The sequence below is a fragment of the Leuciscus leuciscus genome (genome assembly GCF_965113295.1).
Source record: "Leuciscus leuciscus genome assembly, chromosome: 1".
In the NCBI taxonomy this organism is placed as follows: Eukaryota; Metazoa; Chordata; class Actinopteri; order Cypriniformes; family Leuciscidae; genus Leuciscus; species Leuciscus leuciscus.
This window is the reverse complement of record NC_138725.1, coordinates 47,464,738-47,478,344: the sequence shown is the minus strand read 5'-3', so window position 1 is coordinate 47,478,344 and position 13,607 is coordinate 47,464,738. Positions and strand designations below refer to the sequence as shown.

Here is a 13,607-nt window from a genome sequence, read left to right as displayed (position 1 = left end):
ATCAGGTGAAGGAGAAGTTGTGCTGTTGCCTGGATCAGGTGAAGGAGTATCAGGTGAAGGAGTAGTTGTCCTGTTGCCTGGATCAGGTGAAGGAGTAGTTGTGCTGTTGTCTGGATCAGGTGAAGGAGTAGTTGTGCTGTTGCCTGGATCAGGTGAAGGAGTAGTTGTGCTGTTGTCTGGATCAGGTGAAGGAGTAGTTGTGGTGTTGCCTGGTGCAGTTACAGGATGGTTTGTTGCATTCCCCAGTGTAGGTACAAGTGGACTTGCGGTGTTGGATGCTGTAGTTACAAGGGCAGGTGAAGTTGTGGTATTTCCTGATGGACTCACTGATGAACTTGTAGCATTTTCTGGTTCGGATGTGGAGGAGCTTGTCACGTTTCCTTGAGTAGATAAAGGTGGAGATGTGACATTACCCCCATGCGTTGACAGCAGCGGAGTTGTGGCATTGTTTGGAAATTGTGTAGTTGTATTCCCAGATGGAATGCTTGTTACTACTGTTGATGGCCACAAACACATAATCATATATAATCACACATCATAAAGTTTTAAGAATCTTATCTAAACCAGAACCAGTGGCACCTGAAGCTGTACAGTTGTACACACTCTGCATACCAGGATCACTCTGAGTGACGTTTTCCTTGCAAATATTTCAGCAGTTATTATGTGTCTCATATTTCTGTCGACTGAACCAGCAATGCCAGTGATTTGTGACAATCATTTTTTGAGTCAGTTCTTTCTTTTCAGATTTTTTAGATATAAGATGTTCACTGGAATAACTGCTTATCCTAATTTATGCTTATTGCCTATTTTAATTTCTTAGAGAAAGATTTAAAAAAAAAGGCAAATCAGATACAGCTTTAGAGTTTATATCAACTGTGTAGAAAAACGTATTTTATTCATAAAGTTACTGAATCTAATTACATTCGATGCTAAAATGTGTCCTCGGAACTCTGTACTGTTTCAGGTAATATTGTATACATGATTAAAGCTGTATAACATATGCTGTATTTATAACTGTATTTATTCAAAAGAAAGCACATATTGTGTTATGTAACAGTGGTTGTGTACATTGCTATAGAAATAAGCATGTGAGAGTAAACATTCATCGACAAATGTCTGAATTAAGCTGTAGATAAATAACAATGACCTATTTTGTCAAGACTAAAGGTCTTTATATCAAATAAAGTGTGCTAATATTTATTTGTGGCTATAACTAGTAGCTGCTCCACTAAAAAGCTTAAAACCCACCCTCACTTCATTAAACATATGACAGACAGTAAAACCAGCATAAAAAAAAACAAGAAATGATTTGGTTATTGAACAAGCAACAGCAGAAGTTGTATTCGGGTTAAACTGTTTTCAGAAGCATATGCAAGTGTGACAAGTCTGAGGACTGAATGTCTGAACTTTGAATGACTTGAACGAGAAAATGAATGGAGAGTTTTTTTTCAAAAATTGTTTTCATCACTTGTATCACATGAAGAAACATTGCTAGTGCTGCTTTGCTTCTGAAGCAGCAGTATATTAGCAAGAATATTTCTTGAGCTAGCAGAGGTCGATGTGGTGTTTCTGGTTTTATATATAGGCTATAATAAGGCCAATAATGTCTGATATAATGACTTCATCTGCATTGTAGTGATTGTACTAGCTAATGTTTTGTATTGGAAGTAGAGAATGTGTCCTTACCTGCAGTATCAGTAGAGGTAGCATTGTTTGGGCTAGCTGTGGAATCAATGGTTGAATTTGTGCTAGATAAAACTGGTGTCGTTGTCAAGTAAGTTGTGCTTATTGTGGGATCCTCAGTGACTGAGGCTATCAAACCTATGAAAACAGACAAAATTGGTCAGATGGCATGAGATGCATATAATACAATGAATACATACAATCTTGGGACACAAATTTCAGTCTTCAATTGGTTTCCTGTATGTGTCTTGCAATCTAATCAAGGACACCCATATCATTTCCATAGTCAATAAGGTAATTTACTGTCAAACTAAAACTACACATGCCTGCGTCACATCCTCACAGTAATTTCAATATTTTCCGAGAACAAACAGTCATATTTGACTGTCAGACTGTCTCCTGCAGCTATATACTGCTTGTGTTAATACCTAGCAACCACACACAAAACAACAGATTAACAAGTGAACTCCAGAACACACAGAGAGAGAGAGAGATGTCATGTTTCTATACCTATTGCTTTTATTGTTTGCTTTTGAAATTAAGTCGGAAATCCAAACACAGACAAACTAGACAGCTAATTTTTGGCCTTGGTGTGTGTGGTCACCATCACATTTGGCTAGTTGTCCATGGGAACAATACATCAGGGTTTGGAACGACGTGAGAATGAGTAGATGATGATGGGATTGTCATTTTTCGAGCAACTATCCCTAAGAAGTGAGCATAATTGAGAAATCCTTTTCCTGATGATCCAGGAGTTCCATTAATTATCCGATTGAGGCATTTGAAAGAAAGAAAGAAAGAACTATCAGTCTATTTGCATAGCTGCCTGTTTATTTATTAACTATTTTTCCACTCGACTACACGGTCATAGATAGATCACCGTTTACCCAGCAATAAAGTCACATATATTCATGCTTAGTGGAGAGGAAAATGTCAACAGAATGGATTGAAATAGGCTATTACCACTTGTTTATAAGAACCATATGTCAACCTAATTAAACAATGTTCATGTATGTCTTAAGAGTGCTAGCAGAATTCCCATTTATGAGCGCAAGTCATGTGAAATCAATTAAATTGAAACAAAGTAGTCTTACAAACGTTTATATATATATATATATATATATATATTCTTTGAATGTCTCACATGTTGGGTAAGCTTTGTAAAGGAAAATCAGGTTTAATGGATCCCTTTAGATGGATACTACATCAGTGGTACACATTAATGTCTCAAAGGGTTTTTAACTAACAAAGATAGATGCTGATAGACATTCACTATCACATAAGCAGTTCTGCGATTTGCATTTCCTGAAGATTTAAGGGGCTTCTTTAAAAGTAAAGATCCACCAGACTCAGAGGCACTATGCTCAAATCAGAAACATCTGTTTCTCTTCATGGTTTATCACATTGTGAGGACAAAAAGTGAAAACATAACAGATACTCACAAAAATGTAACATATATTTTAAGTACCAGATTCCACAAAGGTACATGCTGTTGTATTTAAATGTTATACAAAAAGAAAAATCTAATCTAATCTGCATTATTTTATTAAGGAATCACATTTATAATACATCATGTGTGTTCTCCCAAGGGCAGTGCATGATTCAGGGTGATTAGCCTACTACTTGCTAATCCGTTCCAGACACAAAAGAGATGAGTGGGTTACGTAAGGTCCAGTTCTAGCTCAGAGCATCACCAGAAAACTAAGTCTGAATGAGGAATGAGGCTGTCTGGGTCAAAGAGCACATACGACTTTACTTCTGACCAGAGCAGAGGTCAGGTCAGATGTCATCTTAGTGGAATTTACTAAGTTAATTGAACTTTTTCTACAGATCTCTTATTTAAGGGTAGTAGTCTGGACAGCAAAGGTTCATATTTATTTCCAGTGGATTTTATATTTACAATAAACCAAAAATATACATAAAAAAATATTGAAAAAGTATAAACAATTACTTAAAGCTTTGCAGTACAAATATTAAATAAAATGTATTTTTGGCTATTGGTCAACTGCCATCAGCGGAAAGGAAAGTAATACATTTTAAATTATGTTTTATTAACAAAGTTCGAGAGGAGCATGTTCAGATAATTAAACCTAATTAAACACATGTGGAGCACATTCAGATAATCAAACCTATTAGACACAAGTGGAGTGTCTACTTGGAACCCACTCTGGGTTCGGGCCAAAATTCCGAGCTCGGAGCCCTTCCCCCGGACGGCACGCCAAATATGCATTATCTTTACTCTGTTTAATAGATGTAAGTGTGTACTCGTGAAATAAAGATTACAAAGACAGTTTTCTTTTTTTATTAATAATAGTACTGTCCATTCAAAGGTAGGCCTAGTGGTAAAAAAATATTGTATATTAATATTTTGTAAATTAAGTGGTAAATTATGTTTGGTTTTTTGGCGCAAACAAGGCACTCGCGTCGCTTCATAAAATTGAGGTTAAACCACTGGAGTCACATGGATTACTTTTATGATGTCTTTACTGCCTTTCAGGGGCTTGAAAGTGGTAGTTGCGTAGCTGTCAATGGAGGGACAGAAAGCTCTCAAAAATGTTGTTCAGAAGGTAAATGCAAATCTTATGGGTTTGGAACGACATGAGGGCGAGTAATTAATGACATCTTTCTGGTGAAGTATTTTTGGGTGAATTAACCCTTTAACAACAAAACAAATAAATAAAAAAATAATTTAAAATCCACCAAATTATCAACATATATTTGATTTGTTTTATATTTTTTAAAATACAATAGGTATTATTAAAGCAACACTATGGAACTTTTCCTCTTCGGTCCCCCTACAGGTTGGAAGCGGAATTGTCCATTACCGCTGTCGTAAATAATTTCGCCTACAGCAGCCTACTATCGCACGCACACCCACTGTTTATCCAGCGCCGGCTTTGCAATGAACGATGTCCACAGACAAGGTAGAGTATGATGCATGATTTTATGAAAGTATGATGTATTGCGACATCAGAAACGAAGAAAAACTAAATAATGACTATTGTAACGCTTGCCGTAAAGCTAGTCAAATTTGTAGTTTTCTTATGTCTCATTAGAACTACAGAAACGCGACCCGATATGGCAATCTTACATAGTGTGGTTATAGCAGATAAAGGACCGCAAAGCGGAGGCATAAGTGCCTTTCACCCTGTTACGACTTGATGAACCACTGAAACAATTTTGGAAACATTATTTTAAGGTAACATTTTTTACATAAGTGTTGCTTTAAGTATATTTATGATAATTAAGAAGAAACAGTAAGGTCAGTAACTTTAAGGTCAATTAAAGTTAATCATCTAATAAATGACTACTAGTCTGCTGAGAGCTTAATTCAACTACAGCATTCATTCAGGTCAAAGGAAGACAAGTTTCTTCTGTCCTGTTACCAGAGTAGCCAATGTCTCAACACCCTGTCCTCTAACCAAATTCCACTATTGCGATGTACAGTAGGACCTCTATTTCTGAATTAGTGTGTGTGTGTGTGTGTGTGTGTGTGTGTGTGTGTGTGTGTGTGTGTGTGTGTGTGTGTGTGTGTGTGTGTGTGTGTGTGTGTGTGTGTGTGTGTGTGTGTGTGTGTGTGTGTGTGTGTGTGTGTGTGTGTGTGGCAGGTATAAAATGACCTTGGAGCTTGTCTACACAGAACCTTGGAGCTTATCCACTCCCTTTCACACAGAAACACACCCACCACTAGATTTGTGAACTATGTTGCAATAAGCTTAAGTGTAAGATATAAAGTCAATATTACTTTTTTTAGACCAAACATACACACTGAGGGGCAGACAGTGTAAGAAAAACTAAATTAGATGGGTTATGTGTGTGTGAGAAAAAGTGAAACGTGGGGGTTGACAGGCAGATCTGAGATGCCTCAAGGCTGAAGTCTTCTGCAGTCGTGGCTCGCTGCTTCAAAGCAGCAAACTTGACGCCAGGCAGCAGAAAGACCTGAAAACTGTGAACTGCTTTCACCTCTACTTCCCACAGATAAACACACACTCACACCCACATACAATCATCTATCACCCTGGCTCTCAAAAACACATGTAACCTCATTCTCGTAACCCAACACTGACTTTCTCTGACGCACACTGATTGCCCTTTCTCTCTGTTTAATCATTTCCTCCATTCACTCCACGGCTCAATTAAAATCTTTTGTTAAGTAAGAAACTAGCCAAAGTTGAGTTTTGGTTTTTGGACAATGAGTTGTTAAATATACTTTAATTAAAATGATAAATCCTTGTATGTATTTAGTGTTTGCAGTTTGAACCAAATATGCTTTTGTTCAGTGTCAATAGTACTGTTTAAGCTAGAACAGATCTGTAGTCATTATATTATATTATATTATATTATATTATATTATATTATATTATATTATATTATACATATGTATATAACATATATATACAAAATTCTGTCATGAAACTAGATGGCGCTGACTGACATGACAAACACGCACAAAAACAAGAGGTGTGATTTATCGCACAAACCAATCATATCCAATCATTGCTGATAGAGGCATTGTCTCTTCTCACATGACTTTCCCTCGTTCATTCTCAATTATCCCCCAACATCATTCTCTATAGGACACAGCTGCATCAGTAGCCAATAATCTTGCTGCTCAACCTACAAATACTTGGTCAGCATTTGCTGTAGCATTCTGCAGCATGCTTTTAGAAGCCCCCCACCTTCCCCAGCTCCACCTGTATAGATCTGCTATGGGTAATTCATGTATGCTATATTGTACTGCATCAGCCATGTCTTACGTGCTCACAGTAGGCTTGCTGCGATAGTTACCAGTGTTACACAGTGTTAGGCCGCACACCGATTACATCACTTGCCCACTGCAGCACAGGGGAAACACCAAACACTCACGCTTACATTGACGATAACGGACAAAGACTGAAGGAGAACACAAGATATAAATACACAGGGACTAACAAGATAACTAATGAGATGATTGACAATGCATAGGTGAGAGACATGACTAATTGAACAATCATGGAACACTAGGTCACAGGACTGAACCAAAAACACAATGAAGGGGGGAAACACAGATCATACATGTAACAGTTATCTGATGTTTTAGACATTTTAGACACATTTTAGACACATTTTCAACTTTATATGGTTTATGGGGTGGGGGTGGCATATGTTGTGCCTTTTTTTTACTTAAAGATTAAAGATAAAATAAAAATTCTGTCATCATTTACTTGCAAACATTTAACCTTCCAACCGTTTTGGCTACCATTGGCTTCAATTTGTATGGACAAAAACAAAACAAAAACACAGACATTTCTCAGAATGTATTCTTTTATGTTCCACAGAGAAAGAAAGTCGTATAGGTTTGGCGCAACATGAGGGCGAGTAAATGATGACTGAATTTGAATTTTTTGGTGAACTATCCCTTTAGGTTGTCCTCTAGGCCAGGATAAATGAGATAATAAAATGAATATACCTAGTTATATTTAAGGATGCCTTCCATCAACTGGAATGAGCAGATGTCATCTATGAGAGGGCCATACAAATATGACTTCTCCAAAAATGTCATAGTGACACAACTTCACTAGGTTATAGTGACAGCCCACCTCAGGCATAAGCTTTGTCAATGTAATCAAAGTTGATTTAATGGGCAATTCAATTAACATGCTAGGAAAACGTTTAAATTAATCCAATTTAATTTGTAGTAAATTAATTTAAACATTTAATTTTGAATTTTAGAATCATAAAATGTATTACTGGTACCATTAGTACTAGCATTTGAGCCTCTTACCAATAGTATCTGGCAAAAAACAAAACAAATTTAGCATACAAAAAAAATTGTGCAGTGTATCATGAGGCCTTTCTAAATATTTACAGTGACATGACCAAACTGTTTACATTTCCCTAGAAGTGGTGACACATCCTTAATCTACTTTGTACAAACAAATGGCACTTCTAAACACATAGAAACTTGCGTGTGATCAGTATTAAGCTACCGTTTCTCACTAACATTGTTCCATCCTCAGCCGTGACAAAGTTGTTCCTCTATCTTATCTTTCTTTTCTCTCTCTTATGGCACAGACATGTTCTCCCATAATCAGTCTGTTCCTCCTTCACACTGCCTTATCTGTAATCATAATATCAGTAGTATTTGGAGATATGTGAACTCTGTTTGTTTCTTCTGGTGCTCTAGAACTAGTTTCTTGGACTGAAACTTCTTAATGCCAGTACTCAGACATCCTGACCACGTTTAAAGCAGAATCACATCTGGTCTGTTAAGTTAATCAGAACAAAGAACTGTCAATTGTGAAATAAAATAAAATAAAATAAAATAAAATAAAATAAAATAAAATAAAATAAAATAAAATAAAATAAAATAAAATAAAATAAAATAAAATAAAATAAAATAAAATAAAATAAAATAAAATAAAATAAAATAAAATAAAATAAAATAAAATGAAATAAAATAAAATAAAATAAAGAAGAAAAACTTAAAAAGGAGAAATGTTGCCTTGGCAACTAACTAGAAAAATAAGTTTAAGTTGCATATTCAAATTGTTAAAACTATTACTGAAATAAAAATAAATTAAAGATAATTACAAAATGTTTTAATAATAATAAAAATTACAAAGGCAAAGGCACATAAAAATAAATTTAAAAGCTAATTCAAAGTATTAATACATACTATATCAGTACATAAATAATACTAAAATAACACTGAATGCAGATTTCAAGTTATGTCATCATGATATTACTATTATTTATTTGATCAAACCTCTAATTTATGAACATGCTCCGGACATGAATGTTGACTCAAATACAGTGGCTTGTTGGGCAAAAGGGCGTAATATTACTTTTCTAAGCAGCCTCACTTATGTACTCCTACTACAATACCCTAGCAAACAAATAAAGCATAACCATTAAGCAACACTCTGGCAACCATTCACAACGACACCCCCGTATGTTGTATTAAGAAAATGTACAAATTAAGAGGTAGCTTTGATTTACATATAGCAAGTGCTAAATACTTGTTTTAGATAAAGTTCCCCTCTTCATTGTTCCTTACCACACTTCCTCTTTCTGTGTAAAATTGGTTTAGTTTGCCATTTATAGACACAAGAAGACATTATAATGCCATATACTCTCCCTTACTCTCTCTTGCAAAGGCTTACAAAGCTTTAAATGCCTCTTAGGTAACAGATGGTTCCTTGGAGAAGCACTTCTGTGCTAGAACACACTAGACAAACTCGCACTCAATCATATCCAATTAAAACACAGTCAGCCTGTGTTGTTCTATTAAAGGGGCAGATTTACAACCTCTAATCCCAATGGAAGAGAAGAGAAGAGAAGAGAAGAGAAGAGAAGAGAAGAGAAGAGAAGAGAAGAGAAGAGAAGAGAAGAGAAGAGAAGAGAAGAGAAGAGAAGAGAAGAGAAGAGAAGAGAAGAGAAGAGAAGAGAAGAGAAGAGAAGAGAAGAGAAGAGAAGGAGGAGGCCTGGATACAAAAATAATTAATGTTATAAACAATTTATTATATATACTGTATATATTTATACATATAAATGTGAAAACTCCTTGTAGTTTTAGATGAAGCTTATGGTTAATTTACAGAGCAGGCAGCATTAATTAACTATATTGACTGTATTAGAGAGCTTCTTTATCCCTCAGACGGCCAGATTAGCATTACAGCACTTTGCCTGGATTAGAGAACACTCTGAAACAAAGGCCTTATTCCACAATCTTCCCAGCCTCACTTAATCAGACCTCAGAGGGCCCAATAACATAATTTTTTATGAAAATATATAGACTATTTAAAAACTATATATATATACTTTTATTTCATAGCCTATTTTATTCTGCTACTATTGCAAGTACTATTGAAACAAACAAATAAACAAGGAAAAAACAAAGAGTGTCCTAAAGACCCTGTTTTGTTTAGAGCTACTTTATTATGTCCATATGATCTGAAATTGCTAGATCAGAAGATTTGTCCAAGATCACCTTAGAACTAACAACAACACTGCAAAATTCTGACATTGCTTTTATACAACAGTTCAATAAACAAGAAGTAAATATCGAATAACTTACATTTTAGATACAATCTTGCTTTTCATGAACAAAAAAAAAAAGTCCCGAACAAAGCCACAGCAGAACTTTAGCAGCACACTTTAGTGGTGTTTGCTTAGGTAATGAATGATTCAGTGTTTTTTAACGAATCGGCTTAGCAAATGATTCAATGACTCATTCATATACAGTCACTTATTTAGTTCCCTAATGAATCAGCTTTTTTGAACAAAATTATTAAACATGTCAATTATTAAAATGGCAGTAATTTATGCAATAAATTATGTTATCAAATTCTGTAAATAATATATATTGGGCCATAACAGCCTCAGCAGAACATCAGTAAACCTCCATCAGTAATATGATACGCATGATGATTATGGATTACTGAAGATATAAGCAAGATAAATATAAATACTGTCTCTCTCATACACATGCGTTGTCATTTTCCTCACATTTGCCATCTTGTCATCTATCTGCCATCCTGACATTCTCTCTTTAACTTGCTCTCTGTCTTTGACAGGTCCCCCGGTAGGACACAGCTGGACTTGGTGCCAGACAGAAAGGCAGGACATACCCACAGGCTATTCCTCTACTACAGAACATCACACACACACACACACTCACTCACACACACACACACACACACACACACACACACACACACACACACACACACACACACACACACACACACACACACACACACACACACACACACACTCACAAATACACACACACACACACACACACACACACACACACACACACACACACACACACACACACACACACACACACACACACACATTAGGACTTACTTTATTAGAAACACAAAAAAGCCCAGAGGCAAACATGTGATGCCGTATATATACACAGATTATGTTTAACTAGGCCTTGACATAATGGTAATTTGTAATTTCGTAACTTGAAATTTGAGTGGAATTTATTAAATAAACGTATCAGTCTGTGATCAGTGAGTATCGAATTAAGACTCTAATCGTAATTAGAGTCATCACAATCAGAGCTGCAAGACAAAAGCGCATATCCTGAACGAAATATGTTATTTGATAGCCTTTTTCTGTGCTAGATGCTAAAATAAAGGATGTGATGAAGCAAATCCCCAGGACTGCTCATTTACAACCAAGTGTGTGTGCGTGAATGAACACTGGAGAGTCTCAAAGTCATGTCTGACTGTGTGTGACACAGTGACTCACCACAGACTAACCCTCACACCACACAAAATGCCTAAATTAAACAGAGACATTAGAAACACAGTACATAAAATAAACTCTTTTTAAAATTGTGTTTTATGATAGAATAACAAATAAACTTTTTCTCTATTCTTTTTAAAGAGTGTTGAATGCCTTTCATACTTTTCATGCACAAAAAATCCTGTAGGTTTAGGCCTACTTAATTTTTACATTTACAATTTTACTATTAGGCAATAATGGATATTGAATAAAAGGGGAATAATCCAAGAATAAATTATTGCTATTGCTTGTTTCATTAAATGTAACCTACAATTTTATAATGTGAATCATTCAGTTACTTATTCAAAATGAGTCTGTTTCCCACTGACCACAAATGTGACCAATGACTTATTTCCATGTGATCATGTTTTATGTGAAAAAGAGCGATCTTTAAAGAAAAAAATACTACTAATAATAGACCCTTTCAATACAAGCTACATTTAATCTAAAACAGTCGTGTTGGCCTGCCGCATGGTTTACGAAGCTTTATCAGAGGAACGACGAGGTCATGTGACTTTAAATAGCCATAAAAATGTTGAAATGAAATCAACACACTGCACTTTAATTTATAGTTGACAACTCTTTAAAATGCTTCAGCGCCAGCGGCTAGTTTTCACAGTCTTAAAAGTAGCCTACATTCTGGACGCAAATGGTGCCTATGTGAGTTAGCTAAGGACAACGCTGATATATCATGCCTATAAGTGCTGTAGTGTCTAGGTTGTTAGATAACTAAGTTTTGAATCTCGACACTATTATTTCATTTATGCCGCTTCAAAACCGGATAGTCTGCGAAAACTATTCTGTGCCCAAAGTCTTCCACGGAATCATTCAAATGTGCCTCACGTTTTCGACAGGCAAAAGTTTTGTCTTTTACAAAAGAAAACAACATAATAAAAAACTAAATGGAAATGTTCGAGTTTTTTCAGCACTCGAGACTGTCCATGGTCCTTAAAACAAAAACATATCCACGGCGCAAGTCAAAATAACACCAGTGGGTTAGTCAAAATAAAATTGCTATCACCTGTAGAAATAGCTATCTTTTCAAATATAGACTATAGCCTACTTATTGTAGCTATATCTAAAATAAACCCGTCAGCACACAAAAACACGCTGGCTTACCTGAGGTCGAGATTAATATTAATAGGAAGAGTTGACGCGTCCGTAACATGGTTCTCTACTTAAGTGACGTTCATACAAATAAAATAGATAATAATAGGCTTATAAAAAAATAAATAAAATAAAATCTAATTCCCCAGAAGAATTCCTCCGTGGCAAGGGCTTTATAAAGTCCGTTAACTCGGTGTCTTTCGGAGGTTTATTTCCGTTGGAGGACAGATCCGCTACAGGTGGCTTCAGAGAGCCCAGCCAGTTAAATACGCCTGCAGGGGGAGGATACTTAGGCTACAACCTAGATTGCGAAACTGGACTCTTAAAATCAGTGTGGCTTAGGCTATTCTTCCCCCCAGATAGATTACGTAGCACATGGTTTTGGTTTAACGTCATAGGTCTGTTGAGAAAGTGTCGTTTAACTGGGCTCCTTTATTAAAAATCAATGGTTAACTTCCTACTTTTAAATGTTTAGACCTGCAATAGGTCTCTATTGGTGCTGCTTTATTTGCATTCGTTAGGAAGATTTGCATCAATGTGCAGTTTATGCGAAATAGCATGAGTGGTTTGAGTGAGGTCAGAAAATCCATTAGGACTCATGAAAACTTCTCAAAATGTAGATTAATTTTCATAGAGAATCAAGTGGGAAATTTATCTTAAATATGTCTGGTTTAGGGTCAGTTGTGGAAGGTTGCTGAAAGAAAGTAAGGTGTAGGCTACTTTTAACAAACAGTTCATTCAATAGCAAACAATGCAAGATACATATTTCAAATCAGCCCTATTGCTTAAATAATTACAGTAACAGGCTCTCTCTCTCTCTCTCTCTCTCTCTCTCTCTCTCTCTCTCTCTCTCTCTCTCTCTCTCTCTCTCTCTCTCTCACACACACACACACACACACACACACATACACACATGCACACACACTTTGAACACAGTGGTTAACGTCTAAGACAAATCGCTCATACTGTAAAAAGATTATTATTGCTTATAATGTAAAAAAACAAAACATACATTTAGTTATCTGTATCAGATGATTCATTGATTAACCATTAAAATTAATACATTTAGTAATCCATATCAGAAATTGCAAACAAGTTCTATAGAAATATATCTGAATCTATATAGAAATCTATAGATGTACCAAAATTCAATCAGTTGAATTAAACAAATGTATTAAACTGAATGAGAGGAGATGCTGATCAAAAGTTTGATAGTAAGAGCTTTATGAAAGGCAGTTACTGAATAAAATGTTTATATAGATGAAACACTGATTTTGTATACTGAAAACTTTGTGAAGATACTTTGTGATGGTGTATATTGTACTAACAATTGGAAATATGCTGAAATGTGTGATAAAAGTCCACTTTTGATGGTCTGTTGTAAAAGTGGCAAAGCAATACATAATATACAATAGGCTACATAATAAATAAAAGTATGCCACATTATGTTTGAAACACTTAATTCAGATCATCAATCCAATTTATATTTAGAAGCAGGAGGTGTTATAACCTTTCAGCCTATATCGTCA

At 35.5% G+C, this 13,607-nt stretch overlaps 2 long non-coding RNA genes across 2 annotated transcripts in view; one reads left to right on the top strand and one right to left on the bottom strand.

Annotated features, from left to right (window-relative positions):
* Positions 1–10,456, top strand: part of LOC309506153 — a 28,302-nt gene extending 17,846 nt beyond the window's left edge. Inside the window, exon 4 of the long non-coding RNA XR_014208659.1 lies at positions 10,242–10,456. This is a non-coding gene — a long non-coding RNA (uncharacterized lncRNA). The remainder of the gene's footprint in view (positions 1–10,241) is intronic.
* Positions 7–12,384, bottom strand: LOC309505858. Its single transcript, XR_014208587.1, has 3 exons — positions 12,091–12,384; positions 1,687–1,821; positions 7–494 (listed from the first exon to the last, which is right to left on the bottom strand). It is a non-coding gene; the product is annotated as an uncharacterized lncRNA (long non-coding RNA).
* Positions 12,385–13,607: the final 1,223 nt, after the last annotated feature.